The sequence below is a fragment of the Cherax quadricarinatus genome, chromosome 28 (assembly GCF_038502225.1).
Source record: "Cherax quadricarinatus isolate ZL_2023a chromosome 28, ASM3850222v1, whole genome shotgun sequence".
In the NCBI taxonomy this organism is placed as follows: Eukaryota; Metazoa; Arthropoda; class Malacostraca; order Decapoda; family Parastacidae; genus Cherax; species Cherax quadricarinatus.
In genome coordinates, this window is record NC_091319.1 from 19,960,071 (window position 1) to 19,980,655 (window position 20,585).

General features: G+C 36.6%; 1 protein-coding gene across 1 annotated transcript in view; it reads left to right on the forward strand.

Moving 5' to 3' along the window:
* The first annotated feature begins 313 nt into the window (after positions 1-313).
* Positions 314-20,585, forward strand: part of LOC128693324 (carnitine O-palmitoyltransferase 1, liver isoform-like) — an 87,678-nt gene continuing 67,406 nt past the window's right edge. The window contains exon 1 of the mRNA XM_070089448.1: positions 314-476. The gene's annotated coding sequence lies outside the window, so the exon portion shown is untranslated. The remainder of the gene's footprint in view (positions 477-20,585) is intronic.

A 20,585-nucleotide genomic window follows, 5' to 3' on the forward strand; every position in this document is an offset into this window, starting at 1 on the left:
GGTGTAGGTCGCATCCTGGGGGACAAGATTGAGGACCTCAGTGCAAATAAGACAAGTCAGTCTCTTGATTACGCACTGCCTGTCTTTGGTTATCCTGGGTGGCTAACCCTCCAGGGTTAAAAATCTGAACGAAATCTTATCTTATTTTCTTGCTAAGTTCTTGCATGCCCCTAGATTTTGTGGGACCTTAGCTACATTTTCTCCTCCCAAAGTATAATGAAAGCTTATAAGTTTTCCCTAATTATTAGTTTTATCATATTTTTGGTATTGCTATAGAAATTGGAAGTTAAAATAGGTTTAAAAGGAAGCGGGAGAGAGACAGTCACATGTCTCGGGTAGCGGGGGTTGTGGTCTGGCCGACCAGCTGACTGCTGTTGGCACCACACACTGCTGCTGCTGTTGCCGCCGCTGCTGCTGCTGCTGCTGCTGCTGCGGGAGCACTAAGTGGCACTAACTCACCGGTGCTTGCTGTTTCAGTAAGTTTTTCACTATTATTGCCACTAATGTTCAGTAATAAGACAGACTGGTGGTGCTGTACATGGTTGTCGTGGCGGTGTTCTACGTCTGAGAGTTAAAGTGTGAGAGCTGTAATAGTATTTATTCCAGTGAAAGTGTTGGCCTAGTTTACACGGTGCTTTCTCCTGGGTACACATTACTGTATTTACTTATTTATTTTGTGTGGATCAGCTAATATTGAATCTGATAACAAAATCCTTTTATAAAACTGTATACTTTGCTTTAATAATGTCCTGTGTATTGCTCTCATTTTAATAATATGTAAGCATTTAGTGGATTATTGTGCCGGGCAGTACATTGAAAGCAATTACTTATGTAATATATGAAACACCTACTGCTGTGATATGTTTAACATTGTTACATAATGTTTCTTTACGCCGCGAAAAAGATCGCAAAATTTCTGGATGAAACTGGTTCATATTCCCCCCCAAAAAAAAAAGGATTACCTTTACAAGTGACTAATGTACTTTGAAACCTTATAGTGCCAACTATTTTTATAACGTTGTTTGAAGCGTTTATCTAACTTAATTAAGCGTTATATATATTAGGAAAATTTTGGTGTAGCATATAGAGGACCACTGTAATAGTGCTGCTAGCCAATGTTAGGCAGATCTTAATAGGCACTCAGTGATCCAGTGGAAATAAATCACTGACTTTATTGGGTCTTCCTTGGTAAAATCTACATAATACACTAAATGTGTTCATAACAGGCGAACCTTAACACTGTTGTCAATTTTTTTTTTTTTGGGGGGGGGGGGGAATTTATATACTAGTAGCCTAAATAAAATCTCACAGCAAGGACCTTACTGGAAGTAAGTCATATAGTTTGACTTTACTGGGTTATCTTTGGTTAAATTATACACAATTTCCTATATATAATTACTGTAGAAGTTTCAAATTATGTATGAAGCCTAATAAAAATTTAGCCAGAACCTAACCAAAAAATATATTTCATTGTGTTTATTATTAAATTATTGTAATCTTGTCTAAAATATATTTAGTTGGATTAGGCTAAATTAAATTGTGCTTCTTATAATAAGGTTAGGTAAGTTTTCTAAGGTTCTTTTGGTACAAAACTTAATTTTTAAACTGACATAAATGAAAAAAATATACATATCTTTAAATGTATAAGAGAAAATTTTAGAAAGGACTTAATTTTAAATGAGTTCTTGCTAAATGACCAGTTTTACCTATTCAGCACTACATATATATGTGCAGTGGAACCTCAGTACTTGAACAGCGCCCTACTTGAACAATTTGGTATTCGAATGGTTTGTTTGGTAAAAAATTCGCTTGGTAGTCAACCGTTTGCTCGGTACTTGGCCAAACAAACATGACCTGCCAGTACTTTGCTGTAAACTATTTCATGTTTCTTCACATTTTTTTTATGTTATTTGTACAAATAAGTCACCATGGGGCCTAAGAAGATTAGTGATAATAGCCAACCAAAAAGAAAATTGGTTGGGAAAAATTCGTTCTGTACTCAACCAGATCGGCACTCGAACAGCCTTCTGGAATGAATTAAGTTTGAGTACTGAGGTTCCACTGTATACAGCTACCCAAAATATTTACTTCAGTAGGTATATGGTGAAGCCACCGAATTTCCAAATCACTAATCAGCAAGTTATCCAGGCGTCAGGCTAGGTGACCTAGTAAGCTATAACCACAAGTTAGCCAACCAAAAAAATTACCTTAGACTCCATCATGAAGATTTTGTTCAGCTTAAAAACCTAGAAGGTTAGTAACCCAGTATATCCCATTAAGTAAATTTGTCATCAAGGATTGTATGTTGCATTCTCTTCCAGCATGTGACCCCATTGGAAATGAGTCATTCTGAATTGTTTTATTATTATCCTAGGTAGTTTACACACGTTACTATATATGATAATTTTGTAACTGTATTTATGTGTATCTGTACCTAAATAAACTTAGCAATCGGCTAACACCCAGGTATCTACTTACTGCCAAGTGAGCAGGGACAGCAGGTCCCTCAGTGTGCAAGCTGAAGTGGCTACCAACCAAGCCTTAAGACACCCAAATAATAATAATAATAATAATAATAGATGATGATGATAATTATAGTAATAATGTAATGCATATACAGTGGAACCTCGGTTTTCGTATGCCCCAGTTTTTGTAGTATTCGGTTTTCGACGACTTTTTGTTGAAATTTTGTCCCAGTTTTTGTACATCTGCTTGGTTGTTGTAGAGTTAAAAATGGTCCGTACCAAACGAGTCTGCGTGACCCGGCCACTCAAGTGCCCACACAGTGTCCTATGCGTTCGTGACTCAATCTGCCTTTGTTTCTCGTTGAGTGAGCATCACCCCACGTGTTCCTCCGAAACATTTCGTAATCCATTGTTTTTTATGCTTGTTTATTGAGTGCAACTTCTAAATAAGCCACCATGGGGCCGAAGAAAGTTCTGAGTGCCAGCCCTTTAATAAAGAAGGCAAGAAATGCTATAGAATTAAAAAAAGAACTCATAACAAACCATACCACAGGTGGGGATAGAACCCGTGATCAGAGAGTCTCAAAACTCCAGACCATCGTGTTACCCACTGGCTAACGCAATGGTCTGGAGTTTTGAGACTCTCTGATCGCGGGTTCTATCCCTGCCCATAGTATGGTTTGTTTGCAATCGTGTCATTACGATTCCGTGAGTCATGTTAACTCATAACAAGGTATGAAAGTGGCGTATGCGTGGCCGATCTTGCCAGGATTTACGGGAAATACATCCTGGCGAGATGTACTCCCCCTATCCAGGAAAGTAACCCAGATAGGGCCTTGATAACTGAAATCCTTATGGAAGGGGATTTCCCTTCCCAACAATAACCTCTCCTTCTCCCTCTCCCCTCCTCGCCATCTTCCATATGCGAGCAAGTCTTCAATAAAGGTAAAAGTGATGTTAAATGTTCATTTATCCATTTCATTAGTCATTTATATTTATTTCTCATTATTTTCTGTATGTAAAACTATAGTTATTCTCTATAAAATGTATTTTTTGTTAATATTTTTGGGTGTCTCGAACAGATTAATTGGATTTACATTATTTCTTATGGGAAATGTTGCTTCAGTTTTCATACGATTTGGTTTTTGTCAGACGTTTTAGAACGGATTAATTGCAAAAACCGAGGTCCACTGTATATTTTTTATGTTAGGCATTGTTGGAATGTCAGTTTTGTCAGACGAGCAGATGTCACATAATAACAATACGCCCCGACCCACTATTTTCTACTGGAAACTTACATTAACCATTAGCATGAACAAGTTTATTAATTACTGTATTAAACTTCCAAATAAATGTTGCAGTACTGTGGCACCCAAAGTGCTAAATTTTAGAATTTTACTGGAACTGTAGAGTTAATTGTTAATTGTTTACTGGAACTGTAGAATTGTCTGGAAGTTTAGGGCTGTCAGGATTATTGCTGGTTTCACTGTTGACTGACAGTGAAACTGTGGTATTACAAGGACATCGAGGGTACTTGAAGCCACAGGGTTTTCAGATAAAGGCCCACTGCTATGATAAATTCTTTTTGGCTATCTTTTTAAATGTTTTATCAAAGCAGAGTTGTTTCATGTATGTACTTTGATCTTTCCCTGTGTAATTTTCATGCATCAAATAAGAATTCATTAGCTCTTCTTCTGTTACAAAAGAACATTGTTCTAAACTTTTGATTAATTCACTTGACAACTCTATTAACTTGCCAATAGCCATGCCTATCAAATCAAATCAAATCAAGTTTATTCTCTATAAAGATTACAATGTGGGGTTTACATATTATAGGATATTGTGTGGTTTACATATTATATAAAACTAATTACAGAGAGGGCCACTATCACACCCAGTATGACTAGGCATTTTGGGCAGACTAAGATTAATTCAAAACTCGATATTGGTACAGATTAAGGAGCATATTGGTATTAAGACTAAGTAATTGCATTACAGTTCATAAATTTAGCAATGTGAATGGTTTTGTTTTGGTACAATACAGTTTCTATTGAAGCTCCTATATTGGCATATCACAGGTAAACTTATGACTAGTTAACATTCATTAGGTTATAGTTGTATTACGTATTTCTATGTTTATAGTCAGTTGGGTGAGTGTAGGTGCGAATTGTGGGTAATCACAGATATCGAGGGGAGGTCTAGGTTGTTTTTTATGCTGTTATCCTAGTTATAGCAATGGTTAATTGTTAGCAAAAATATGCTGACAATTTTGCAAAATCAAGGGATTACCACAAAAACTCCAGTAAAAATGATTTAATATACTACTAATTAAATATAATGCTATCTGTAGTTGCCAAATAAACTAGTCTGGCCAAAAAAGATACTCTTAATGTTGTCCAGACTAAAAAAAATGTGTTGGATAATGTGTTGTCAGTAAATTGGTGTAGTGCCTGTAATAATAATAATAATAATAATAATAATAATAATAATTAATAATTTATTATATAATATGTAATACAAATAGTATATATTTTTTTATTAACACACTGGCCATTTCCCACCAAGGCAGGGTGGCCCAAAAAAGAAATTTTCATCGTTCACTCCATCACTGTCTTGCCAGAGACATGCTTATACTACAGTTATAAAATTGCAACATTAACACCCCTCCTTCGGAGTGCAGGCACTGTACGTACTTCCCACCTCCAGGACTCAAATCTGACCTGCCAGTTTCCATGAATCCCTTCATAAAAGTTACCTTGTTCACACTCAACAGAATGTCAAGTCCTAAAAACCATTTGTATATATAACAAATATATATATATATATATATATATATATATATATATATATATATATATATATATATATATATATATATATATATATATATATATATATATATATATATATATATATATATATATATATATATATATATATATATATATATATATATATATATATTATATATATATATATATATTATATTTATATATATATATATATATTATATTTATATATATATATATATATATTATATATATATTATATATATATATATATATATATATATATATATATATATATATATATATATATATATATATATATATATAGATATATATAATATAATATAAAACATGATATATGTATATAACATGATAATAGTTGGTTTGTGTGTGGCCAGCAATAACAGCCTGGTTGATCGGGCCTTAATCCACCGTGAGGCCTGGTCACAGACTGGGCCATGGGGGCGTTGACCCCCAAAACCCTCTCCAGGTATAGAGATTACCTTGTAAAAGAAATGACTGTTGGAGTGTTGAAGAGGTGTGAGATTAGATAAAGAATCTGATATAAAGTTGGACTTACCATGATTGTTGTTTGGTAATAATGGTAGAATTACCAACGAAATGTTAGGTAAATGGACATGGATGCAACTAATGTGACATTTTATTGTAACTTGACAAAGCTCTGGAGAGCAAAACATTGTCAAAATAAAATGTCACATTAGTTGCATCTGTATCCATTTACCTAACAGTTACCCTTTGCTGCTCCCACTTGCATCAACTGTAAGAGTGACCATCATACTCTTGCAGCCAAATGTCCAGTGTGCAAGGATATCCTCTTTAAGAAACTGAAAGAAGAAACTAAGAAGTCATCTGGAACCTCTCCTTCATATGCTGCAATTACAAAGATTCAATCTACAACATCCAAGATTCTACAAGCCACTCAACAGTCGTCTCCACCACCTCTCACTACCCAACCTCCACCTGACGATATCTCTACCAAATTCTATTACTGCATGATGTTTGCTCACATGCAAAATGCTGCGAAACATGGCTCTTTAAACACGACGATTAATGAACTTCTTGAGCTTAACAACATGCCCTCATTTAACTTCCCTGCAAGTCCACCATCAGCTGAGATTTTGAAAATAATCCTGAAGATCGTCAGTTTTGAAGCGCCAGATGACTTGAAGGAATTAATAATTGATAACAACGACACCTCCTCTGAATCCTCCAATCAACATTCACCTGACAAGAATACATTTTAGGTAATTTTACTGTAAAAAACCTTAAGACGCCTATAACAATCGGTGCCATTTACCGGACACCCCACACAAACATCCCAAATTTCAGTGAGAAACTAAAGGCATTAATAACAAACAGACAAATGAATAAGCACCACCTTCTCTTAGCTGGAGACTTCAACATCAACCTTGGCCTACTAGATGATCAGCCTGTAACTGATTTCATCAACAATATGAACAACACACTTCTCATACCAACAATAATAAACCAACCAGGCTCACTGAAACGAGTGCAACCATAATAGACCACATATGGACCAATATACTAGCCCCCCTTAAATCAGGGATAATCACACATAGCACTACAGACCACTACCCTACCTTCCTCTTGACAAACATTAGTAAACCACCACTTGAATACAACAAAGTTTCATTTAGACTCCATGATGAGGCCTCAATAAGGAAGTTCACAGCTGACCTAGAGACTGTTGACTGGCCTACAGAATTCTCCAAGGCCAATGGTATTGATGACTGGACAGACATTTTTCTTAACAAATTACTTAGACTATACAACAAACATTGTCCTATAAAAACGAAACAGATCACAAACAAGCGGCTTGGTTGCCCATGGCTAACCAGCACCATTCTGAAATCCATTGATAAGAAACACCAATATGAAAAGCAATATAGGCAGGGCTTAATACACAAAGATATTCTTAAACACTATTCATCAGTCCTCACCAAAGTAATAAAGAAAGCCAAACAACTATACTACTCCAGTAGATTCACTGACACAAGAGGAGATATAAAAAAGACCTGGAAAACACTCTCTCAGATTCTAGGGACCCACAAACTGAAAAAAACAAGAATATTGCCCTAACTAAACCTAATGAAACACCACTGCATCCCACTGACACAGCTAACAAGATAAACAACTTCTCAACCATAGGTTCTAATCTCGCCAATAAAATCCCACGCACCAATGCCCATGCCGGGGACTACCTAGATGGGAATTTCCCAAATTCCTTCTATCTTGCTCCAACTGAGCCCATGGAAGTCACTGAGATTATAAAGTCACTTAAAAATAACTCAGGGAATCTGTCTCATGTCCCACCATTATTGTACAAGAGAGCGGCCCATGTCCTCTCGCATGCTATCTCATTACTTTTTAACAAGTCACTAGAAACTAGCACCTTCCCGAAACTACTCAAGACGGCAAGGGTTACACCAATACATAAAGGTGGTGACCCTACAGACTTAAACAACTATAGGCCAATATCAAACTTACCATTGCTATCCAAAATCTTTGAGAAACTCGTGCACAGGAGACTATATTCATTTATAACGACACAAAACATACTCAACCCCTGCCAATTTGGATTCAGGAAAAATAAAAGCACTAACGATGCAATCATAAAAATGCTAGATCTGCTTTACACAGCATTGGAAAATAAGGAATATCCACTAGGAATTTTTATTGACCTAAGAAAAGCTTTTGACACAGTAGACCACGGCATCCTACTCCACAAACTTGACCATTATGGTATAAGAGGTCATGCGCTTGCATATTTCAAATCTTACCTTACTAATAGGTATCAGTATGTCACCATTAAAGACACAGCATCAACAACACAGCCACTTGATACTGGAGTTCCACAGGGAAGTGTCCATGGTCCCCTGCTCTTCCTCATATACATCAATGATCTTCCAAACGTATCTCAACACCTGAACCCCATTCTCTTTGCTGATGACATGACTTATGTCATCTCTCGCCCTAATCTTGCCACCCTCAACACCATTGTTAATGAGGAGCTGATCAAAATATCGACTTGGATGACAGCCAATAAACTTACGCTTAACACTGACAAAACCTACTACATTATGTTTGGTAGCAGAGCAGGAGATGCGCAAATTAACATTAAGATCGACAACACACTAATTGCCAGGCATAATGAGGGCAAATTCCTAGGCCTATACCTCGACAACAACCTGAACTTCAGCACCCATATCCAACACATAACCAAAAAAGTATCCAAAACGGTGGGGATCCTCTCCAAGATACAATACTTCGTGCCGCAAACTGCCCTTCTCACACTATACCATTCACTTATATATCCATACCTCACCTATGCTATCTGTGCTTGGGGTTCAACTGCAGCAACACAGCTAAAGCCAATAATAACCCAACAAAAAGCTGCAGTAAGAATAATCACTAAATCCCATCCCTGGCAACACACCCCCCCACTCTTCATAGATCTAAACTTACTCCCTGTTCAGTACATCCACACTTACTACTGTGCAATCTACATCTACAGGACCTTAAATTCCAATATTAACCTTGACCTAAAACGCTTTCTTGATAGTTGCGACAGAACCCACAGGCACAACACCAGACACAAACATCTCTATGACATTCCCCGTGTCCGACTAAACCTTTACAAAAATTCAATGTATGTCAAAGGCCCTAAAATCTGGAACACCCTACCTGAAAATTCTAAAACTGCAGACACATTCATCACCTTCAAAACTACCATCAGAAAACATCTTATCTCCCTGATACACCCTGTCAATTAATTACACGAATACCACCTGGTGGTTAACACTTACACTCACTCACCCATTTGACCATAAACAGAAATATCAATCTCAATCTCAAAATAATGAATCTTAACTATTCATAAGTTGGCCTGTGATACTCTAATACTGAAACTATGTATAGTGCCAAAACAAAAGCATTCACATTGCTAAACTCACAAACTAGTATTTAGTCACTTAGCCATAATACCAACTTACCTCATAATTTTGTAATATTTTAAACTTAAGATTTAATTTAAGTCTGCCCGAAATGCCTAGCCATGCTAGGTGTTCTAGTGGTACACCCTGTAATTATTATTTTACTACATGTAAACCACACAATAACCAAATTCTGTAAACTCAGCATTGTAATCCTTATAGAGAATAAACTTTGAATTGAATTGACAACATCCAAGACACCACCAAGCCTGCTATTTGTCGATCGGCTCGTCGAGATGACGTCAATTGCATTTCCTCGCCTCCACTCACCACTACACAAACGGACCAATCAGAAGCCACTATTCCACCCCAGTCTTCTATACACTCCGTAGATGAGACACCAACATTGAAGGAACCTTCCATATTGCAACCACCAACAAAGACAACAAAAACTTCACCAGTCTTCACTCGACGTATTGATACAGGAGACCCCTACCTAGATCAATACCTACACTGGAAAGATATAACTTTTTATACGACTCCTGACCGAGAACCCACCATGAATGTCGACACTTTGTACCAGAATATAGTCGACAGGACAGTCAAGTTTACAAATCGTAAATACACCTATTGCTCCTTCTCAACACTCGTGCAGATCTCGGACCAGTTGCAGGCTGACCCAGCATTTCCTCCCAACAACTGCACAACATAAAGAATGCCTCCACCACTGAAGAAGAGAAGTAACTCCTGACTTACACTTCAATGACACCTGACCAATCAAGGACAAGCCTCCCTTGACCATGCCCCCTAGCTTCTGCCAGCCGCCAATAAATATCAAGAATGCAAGATGCAGCAAGCCGGCCAGCCAGACTGAGTGTTCTCCTGCTTTTTGTGTTGCTGTTCCCGTCTGCTTCCAAGGCTTAGCGGTTGGGTTCAGTCCCGACTCTTTATCTTCGACTCAAGACATTCCTCTCACCATCTACTCTTCGTACTGTCCCCACTTCCCCTCGCCCCCAGGGGCTCTTACCTGTGAGTCCATATCGTATCGTATCAGATTGATGAAGGATCTTGGGAGGGTATGTATAAAAAGGAAATTAAAAATGAACATAGTAAAAACAGCAGGGTGATGAGAGTAACAAAGATTGAATATCAGATTGGAGGAAGGAAGTGAATATGTTCAGATATTTGTTAGTATTGGAAGAAGGAAGTGAATGTGTTCAGATATTTGTTAACCCTTAAACAGTCCAAACAAATCGACGTTCAAATTTGTATTGCTACAAAAGTAGATCTACTTTTTTTTTTACATATTTTCAAATATAAAAAAAAAAATGTAGATAAAAGTTCTTTTTACACGTTTTCAAATGTAAAACAAAAAAGTTGATCTACATTTTTTACATACTTTCAGATGTTGAAAAAACGTATATATACGTTTGGACCATTTAAGGGTTAATGGATATATTGATAGATGGGTCTATGAAAAGCGAGGTGAATCACAGAACAGAAAAGAGATAAAAGGTAGGTGGGGGGGGGGAGGTTGAGGCATCTGTGAAAAGAAGTTTTCAGTAGAGGCAAGTCCAGAAGCAATGGACGAGGTTCGTAGTTTCCAGCATTGTCAACTAGTGTTAGGATCACTGCAAAGCCATCTCCTTATTTAAATTTAACTGATAACTGACATTACAAGGCAAACACCAGATGAGCCTGGCCCATGGCTGGGCTCCAGGAGTAGAAAGACTCAGTCTGTTAAATTGATGTTTCACTGTGCAGTACAATATATTGAAGTAGAACTTGACAGTAGATTCAAATTTTATAAATTAAAATTTAGGAGGATATTGGAAAATACTAGTTGGGCAACAAGGTTCTCAGTGAGTGAAAGAAAAAGTCTGGGAAATGCAGTACAGTGGTACCTTGACTTTAGAGTTTAATTTGTTCCGTGACCTAGCTCGTAACTCAATTTGTTCGTATATCAGATCAACTTTCCTCACTGAAATTATTTGAAATGCCATTAATCCGTTCCAGCCCCCCAAAAAAACAACACCCCAATTTTTTTTTTGTTACGGAGTTTTAAATAAGAAAAATGTATTTATAAATAAATATTGTGTACTCCACCCACCACCATCTCTGCTACACCCACCACCATCTCTGCTACACCCACCGCCATCTCTACTACACCCACCACCATCTCTACTACACCCACCGCCATCTCTACTACACCCACCACCATCTCTACTACACCCACCGCCATCTCTACTACACCCACCGCCATCTCTACTACACCCACCGCCATCTCTACTACACCCATCGCCATCTCTACTACACCCATCGCCATCTCTACTACACCCACCGCCATCCTACTACACCCACCGCCATCTCTACTACACCCACCACCATCTCTACTACACCCACCGCCATCTCTACTACACCCACCGCCATCTTTACTACACCCACCGCCATCTCTACTACACCCACCGCCATCTCTACACCATCCACCGCCATCTCTACTACACCCACTGCCATCTCTACACCACCCTCCACTATCACTACACCACCCACCACTGTCACTACACCACCCACCACTGTCACTACACCACCCACCACTGTCACTACACCACCCACCACTATCACTACACCCACCACTATCACTACACCACCCACCACCATCACTACACCACCCACCACCATCCCTACTCCACCCACCACCATCCCTACTCCACCCACCACCATCCCTACTCCACCCACCACCATCCCTTACTCTGCCCACCACCATCCCTTACTCTGCCCACCACCATCCCTTACTCCACCCACCACCATCCCTTACTCCACCCACCACCATCACTACTCCACCCACCACCATCACTACTCCACCCACCACCATCACTACTCCACCCACCACCATCACTACTCCACCCACCACCATCACTACTCCACCCACCACCATTGCTACTCCACCCACCACCATTGCTACAGAGAATAACTAAATGTCCAACCTAAAAGCCTACGTAATGTAGTGTATGTTTTGCTCCATTATTGTTTAAATCTCGTAGTACAATCTCTTAGTAATTAAATAATCAACTACCTCATTTTGTGATTTTACTAGTAAGCATAAATCACCTTATCTAATTTTCTTATTTACTATTGTTTGCTTAAATATTAGCTGAATCGATACTTTCTCTGTCCATATTACTACCTATTTTTTTAAATACTATCAATTGATATTACTTACTAAAATTAATAATTACCATTTTTACTATCAATACAATTTACTCTTAACATTTTTGACATTTAATAACCATTACTTGTCTAATTACCTTAACCAGTTTTAATACCACATTTACTATCTTAGATAACTCTTAATTACCTTGTACTGCCAAATAACCTCAAGTATAACTACCAGTGCAATTTTGAAAGAAATAAACATTACTTTTTCACTTATTTTGTAATCATTATTACTTACTAAAATTTTATTAAACACCATATTTACTACCAGTCAATTTTACTTTTGTACATTAATCATTATTTTATACTTCCCATAACATTTTGTTGCCAAATTTCCAAGTTTGTATATTCAACTCCAACCTTTATATTATCCTTTGTATCTGTGTACCTGTGTACCTGTCTACCATCTTACTATCATATTATAACCAAGACATTTATTTATTTATTTATTTATTAACAATTTAAGCACACATACAGAGGTACAAAAAAATACAGATAAGAGCAGCATGCCAAAGCCACTTATACTATGCATAGCATTACGGGCTGGCTTAAAATTAACTTAAGATTAACTAAGCAATGATGAAATCAGTGATAAAACATTAATGTAAACAGATTACTATAAAGCACAAGTGAGTATTACAAAGACAGGTCATATGGTTGCATGCATTGTTGTACATTCAGTCATATGGAGTATTCTGTTAGGTAGTGTATTTAAAAAATAATAAAGTTAGATTGGGTTTTAGGTTTAACATTTATGTGATATAATTGTGAGAAACATTTAAGATATACAATTTATAAGGTTCAGTTATTCAGTATTTATTTGGTTTTGGGTGAGTAAGTGATCTTTGAGAAGAGACTTGAATTTATAAACAGGTAGTGTTTCTTTTATATTTACAGGTAATGAATTCCAGATTTTAGGGCCTTTTATGTGCATTGAGTTTTTGCATAGTGTGAGATGGACACGAGGAACATCAAAGAGTGATCTGTGCCTTGTGTTATGGTCATGTGTTCTGTTGAGGTTGGCAAGGAGATGTTTGAGGGGAAGGTTAATATCAGAGTTAAGTGTTCTATGTATGTAATAGGTGCAGTAATAAGTATGGATGTTTTGTATGGTGAGTAGGTTTAGTGTATTGAATGTTGGTGGAGTGTGCTGCCTGTAGTGAGAATTTGTTATCATTCTAACTGCAGCCTTTTGTTGGGTAATTAGTGGTCTGAGATGGTTAATTGTTGTTGAGCCCCATGCACAAATTCCATAGGTGAGATAGGGGTAAATAAGAGAGTGATATAGGGCCAGGAGGGCTGATTGTGGAGCATAGTACCGTATCTTCGATAGTATGCCTACAGTCTTGGAAATTTTATTAGAAATTTGTTGTATATGTGTATGAAATTTGAGTCTATTATCAAGGTGGATTCCTAAGAATTTTCCCTCTGTTAGCTTTGTGATAGGTGATCCATTTATCATTATGTTAAGAGGGACATCTGTAGCTGTGTTACCAAACTGAATGAAGTAGGTCTTGTCAATGTTTAGTGTAAGTTTGTTAGTTCTCATCCAGGTAGATATTTTCTGTAATTCGGTATTTACAGTATTGGCTAGTGTGACTGGGCTCGGGTGGGAGAAGTCGTATGTAGTGTCATCTGCAAATAGTGTGGGTTTGAGTAATTGCGAAGCATTTGGTAGGTCATTTATGTATAGGAGAAAGAGAAGAGGGCCAAGGACACTTCCCTGTGGGACACCAACTGTAATTGGTTGTGCAGAAGAGTTTGCCCCATTTGCGTACACATATTGGCTTCTGTTGCTGAGGTATGACTTGAGGTAGTTGAGGGAGTGCCCTCTTATACCATAGTGTGACAATTTTACGTGGAGCAAGTCATGGTCAACTGTATCAAAAGCTTTACGTAAGTCAATGAAGATCCCCAGTGGGACTTTTTTTTCTCTATTGCAGTGTATATATGTTCTAGCATGTGTATAATAGCATCATTAGTATTTTTATTAGGCCTGAATCCAAATTGGCAGGGGTTGAGTATGTTTTGGGAGATAAGGTAGGAGTAGATTCGTTTATGAATTAATTTTTCGAAGATTTTTGAGAGAGGGTGTAAGTTGGATATTGGGCTATAGTTATTCAACTCTGTTTGGTCTCCTCCTTTGTGGATCGGGGTGACCCTTGCTATTTTGAGTACTGTAGGGAAGGTGGAGGATTCAATGGATTTGTTAAAGAGTGTTGCAATGATTGGTGATAGCACTTGTGACACTTTTTTGTATATAAAGGGTGGTAAGGTATTTAAATCTCCTGCCTTGTTTTTTAGTGCGTTGATAATAAGGGAGACTTCATATGGGTTAGTCGGAGCTAGGAACAGTGTGTTCGGGTAGTTGCCGGTGAGATAGTCATTTGGTGGGGTATCTGAGCTTGGGATTTTATTGGCAAGGTTTTGTCCTATAGTGGAGAAGAAATCATTGAGTCTGTTTGCTGTTTCTGTTGGTGGGAGTTGGGGTTCATCTGATTTTGCTAATTTTATTTCGCTATTTCGTGATATCTTTTTTGTTCCCAGAATTTCTGATAAGGTTTTCCAGGTCTTTTTTATATCACCTCGTAAGTTGGATAATCTGTTCTCATAATACAATTTTTTTGCCCTTCTTATCAGGCTGGTTAGGATTGACGAGTAACGTTTTGTTTGGTCTCTGGTTATGTGACCCATTCTGTACTGTTTTTCATATTGGTGTTTTGTATTTATGGATTTGAGAATGCTGGGTGTTAGCCAGGGACTGTTCAGTCTCTTAGCTGTCATCTGTTTAGTTTTTTTAGGGCAGTGCTTGTTATAGAGGTATTGGGTCTTTTTTAGAAAATTTTTAATACATTCGTCAATATCTGTATAGATTTCTAGCTCAGTGTGCCAGTCAATGTTTGCTACTGCTGTTGTGAAGTTATTAATGGCTGCCTCATTGTGAAGTCTGAAGGTGACTTTAGTAGTGTCTTGGGGTAGTTTACCAAGAGTTGTTATGAGGAAAGTAGGGTAGTGGTCTGTGGTATTATCTGTAATTATGCCTGATTTTAAAGGGGATATGGTGTTGGTCCAGATGTGGTCAAGTAGGGAAACACTAGTCTCTGTAACTCTTGTAGGTTTTGTTACTGTTGGTAGCAACATACAGTTACTCATTGTGTTTGTGAATTCAGTAACGTGTGGGTCCTGGTCTGCAGGAGATTTATATTGAAGTCACTTGAGAGTAGTAAGTGATCTTTGTTCATGCGTGCATCAGTTATCATACTTCCTAGGTTTTGACTAAATTGGCTAATGTTTGACTGTGGAACTCTGTAGATGTTTATCAATGTGAGAGGTTTTTGTAGGTATTTGGATTTGAATTTGGCTATTATATATTCCCCATGTTCATCCCTTGTGCAAGTATTAGTGATACATTCTAGTTGGTCTGAGTAGTATATGGCTGTGCCACCCCCTTGTTGGTCTGGCCTACAGTTGTGTATGGCTGTGTAACCAGGAATGGCATAGACATCTGTACTATCAGGCTTTAGCCAGGTTTCAGTTAGTGTAATGATGGACATACATGTATTGGCATGTAAGGAATTTAGTAATGCTATGAGGTCATCGTAATGCTTGCTTAAAGATCTGATATTGTAGTTAAAGATAGTTATGTTGTTGTTGGCACTGAGAAGTGCCTTTGATTGTTCTGCAGTGTAGTAATTACAGTAACTGTTTGATTCATTTAAGTCATTAAATAAGAGGTTGGTATCAGGATCAATGCTTGTAATCATAAGATTTGTAATGAATCTATAGTTAGAATTAAGTATAAAACAAAGTAAATAGTCTTAAGCTAAAAAATAGCACCTGAATTATTTAACAAATGTAAAATAATGAGCTAAGGTAGTTTTTTTTTTTTTTTTTTTTTTAAGCTAAAATAAAGGAGACAATATAAAAGGGACTAATACAAATAAAGTGATGATCAAATAATGGAGCTTGGGAATATGATAGTAGGTAGTACTATAAAGGTAATTCTTTAAAGTTAGAATTATAGTATAAAATTATAATATAAAAGGGACTAATATAAGTTGTGGTGAACAATAAAGTGGTAATCAAATAAATGAGCTTTGGAATATAATGGCAAAATTGTGAACTTATTCTACTTTAGCACCTGAGAATAGCACCTTGATTATTTTAACAATTGTGAATATATAAACTAGGGTAGTTATATAAAGCTAAAATAAAGGAGAAAATATAAGGGACTAAAATTAAGTAATGGTAAACAAAGTTAAGTGGACAGATGGTCACTATGAAATAATATTGGTTTAGGAGTAAGATCTGATTTGTAATATTAAATAAATTGAGCAGTTTATTGCACAATAAAAAGTAAAAAAAAAATGAGGTAGTTGGTACTAGCTAGCAAAAGATAGTTTTGGTACTTGCAAAAAAGTAATTGGAATATACACTAATTGCATACACAATGAAAAGTGACTAAAAAACAAGTAGTGATAAAATTAAATGGACAGGTAAGAATAATGAATATTATTAATTTGGAGTAAGATTTGACTTGTAATTTAAAATTATGAGCAATTAATAGCAGTAAGAAAGAAGTATAGAGTATTGGAGGTAGTTGGCATTAGCTAGTGATGAAAAATAATAAAAATAATAATAAACAATATAATAGTAACGTACACTATATGCACCACACGTATATATGTATTAAGGGCACTTATCTAATCTGTTACAGAAATGTCAGCTTTTCTAAGGAAGGTAGAGAAATCATGTTCGTTTGAGATGGTATATTGTTGTCCTGTTGATGTTTTCCTTACTAGTATTTTCCCATCTCGTGTGAAACACTGATGTATTTTGTTTTCCTGTTTAAGTTTTCTCAGCCTGAACAGAAGGTTTTGACGTTTTTTTGTTAGACACTCATTTATGTACACTCCATTTTTCATTGTAATTGCTGATTTAATTAGGTCCTTTCTTTTATCGTATGAATGAAGTCTGATCATTATACGTACTGTGTTTACTTCCTGGTTTTCCTAGCAATTGCCATTGTTATTTTTTACTTATTATTCTTTTGGTACTTTAATTTGTGAATTTTATTTTGTCAATTTAAATCTAGTTATACTCTTGATCTTGTCAACCACCTATACCAGACCCTAGTGCAATTGCAAGTACCATTTCAATTTGTATTTTATATTATAAGTTTATATTATATGTCCTATTCTAAGTTAAACCTATATTCAACAGAACACATGACCATATATGTCATTACCTGTAAATATAAAAGAAACACTACCTGTTTATAAATTCAAGTCTTATTACTGAATAACTGAACATTATAAATTGTATATCTAACTTTATTATTTTTTAAATACACTACCTAACAGAATCACTACCTAACTGATTGTTTTCATATCTTAGTGACTATATTGTGTGTGCAATTAGTGTATATTTCAATTAAATTATTGTTCAAGGCCCTTAACTATCTTTTGCTAACTAGTACCAACTACCTCATATATTTTTTTTTTCTACTTTTTTATATTATTTTGCTACCTTAACTTTCATATTTTATCTTGTCAATTTAAATCTAGTTATACTCTAATTCTTGTAAACAACTTATATAAGACCTTAGTGCAATTACAATTGAGAGTCTTGTGCCTTTTTTTATATCATTAGATTAAACTCAGTTGTACTATAGCTCATTCTAGCTCAATACATAGTCAATACCAAATTCATTATGTTAGACCATAGTGTAATTACTAGTGAGAGTCTGGTGCTATTTTTAATTTGTATTTTTATATTATTAGATTAAACCTAGTTGTACTATAGCTCATTCTAGCTCAATACATAGACTATACCAAAGTCATTACATTAGACCTTAGTGCAATTACAAGTGAGAGTCTTGTGCTATTTTTAATTTGTATTTTTATATTATTAGTTTATACCTAGTTGTACTTTAGCTCATTCCAGCACAACACATAGACAACACCAACTCCATTATGTGTATTAGTGACTATACTCTACATGACCAAAATGCTATAGCTATATACTTGTCCAAACTTCCCACCACTACAGATATCAGTACTAAAACTCAACCCACACCTCAGGATATAAATAACCATAATTTAAACCTAGAAGATGATTGATCACGTTGACCCTGATCTAAACCTCCATAATCTGACACACAATCAAAACCTGTTGGAAAGTAACTGCCTTTACTACACAGCATCACAAGCCAGCACTATCCTAAACAATGCTAAAAGTCTATCAGTACTTAACTACAACATCAGGTCCTTAAGCAAACACTATGATGACCTCCTGGCACTCCTTGAATCACTAAAGACACCCTTCTCCTGCATTATTCTTACTGAGACCTGGCTTAAGCAGGACATAATAGATATCTACCCTCTACCAGGATACACAGCAATCCACAACTGCAGACCATACCAAGTTGGGGGTGGTATTGCAATCTATTACTCTAACCAATTATCTTGTATTAGCACCACTTGCTTTAGTGATGAATATGGAGAATACATTTTTGCTAATTTTACTGTAAAAAATCTTAAGACGCCTATAACAATCGGTGCCATTTACCGGATACCCCACACAAACATCCCAAATTTCAGTGAGAAACTAAAGGCACTAATAACAAACAGACAAATGAATAAGCACCACCTTTTCTTAGCTGGAGACTTCAACATCAACCTTGGCCTACTAGATGATCAGCCTGTAACTGATTTCATCAACAATATGAACAACACACTTCTCATACCAACAATAACTAAACCAACCAGGCTCACTGAAACGAGTGCAACCATAATAGACCACATATGGACCAATATACTAGCTCCCCTTAAATCAGGGATAATCACAGATAGCACTACAGACCACTACCCTACCTTCCTCTTGACAAACATTAGTAAACCACCACTTGAATACAACAAAGTTTCATTTAGACTCCATGATGAGGCCTCAATAAGGAAGTTCACAGCAGACCTAGAGACTGTTGACTGGCCTACAGAATTCTCCAAGGCCAATGGTATTGACGACTGGACAGACATTTTTCTTAACAAATTACTTAGACTATACAACAAACATTGTCCTATAAAAACGAAACAGATCACAAACAAACGGCTTGGTTGCCCATGGCTAACCAGCACCATTCTGAAATCCATTGATAAGAAACACCAATATGAAAAGCAATATAGGCAGGGCTTAATACACAAAGATATTCTTAAACACTATTCATCAGTCCTCACCAAAGTAATAAAGAAAGCCAAACAACTTTACTACTCCAGTAGATTCACTGACACAAGAGGAGATATAAAAAAGACCTGGAAAACACTCTCTCAGATTCTAGGGACCCAAAAACTGAAAAAAAACAAGAATATTGCCCTAACTAAACCTAATGAAACACCACTGCATCCCACTGACACAGGTAATAAGATAAACGACTTCTTCTCAACCGTAGGTTCTAATCTCGCCAATAAAATCCCACGCACCAATGCCCATGCCGGGGACTACCTAGATGGGAATTTCCCAAATTCCTTCTATCTTGCTTCAACTGAGCCCATGGAAGTCACCGAGATTATAAAGTCACTTAAAATAACTCGGGGAATCTGTCTCATGTCCCACCATTATTGTACAAGAGAGCGGCCCATGTCCTCTCGCATGCTATCTCATTACTTTTTAACAAGTCACTAGAAACTAGCACCTTCCCGAAACTACTCAAGACGGCAAGGGTTACATCAGTACATAAAGGTGGTGACCCTACAGATTTAAACAACTATAGGCCAATATCAAACTTACCATTGCTATCCAAAATCTTTGAGAAACTCGTGCACAGGAGACTATATTCATTTATAACGGCACAAAACATACTCAACCCCTGCCAATTTGGATTCAGGAAAAATAAACGCACTAACGATGCAATCATAAAAATGCTAGATTTGCTTTACACAGCATTGGAAAATAAGGAATATCCACTAGGAATTTTTATTGACCTAAGAAAAGCTTTTGACACAGTAGACCACGGCATCTTACTCCACAAACTTGACCATTATGGTATAAGAGGCCATGCGCTTGCATATTTCAAATCTTACCTTACTAATAGGTATCAGTATGTCACCATTAAAGACACAGCATCAACAACACAGCCACTTGATACT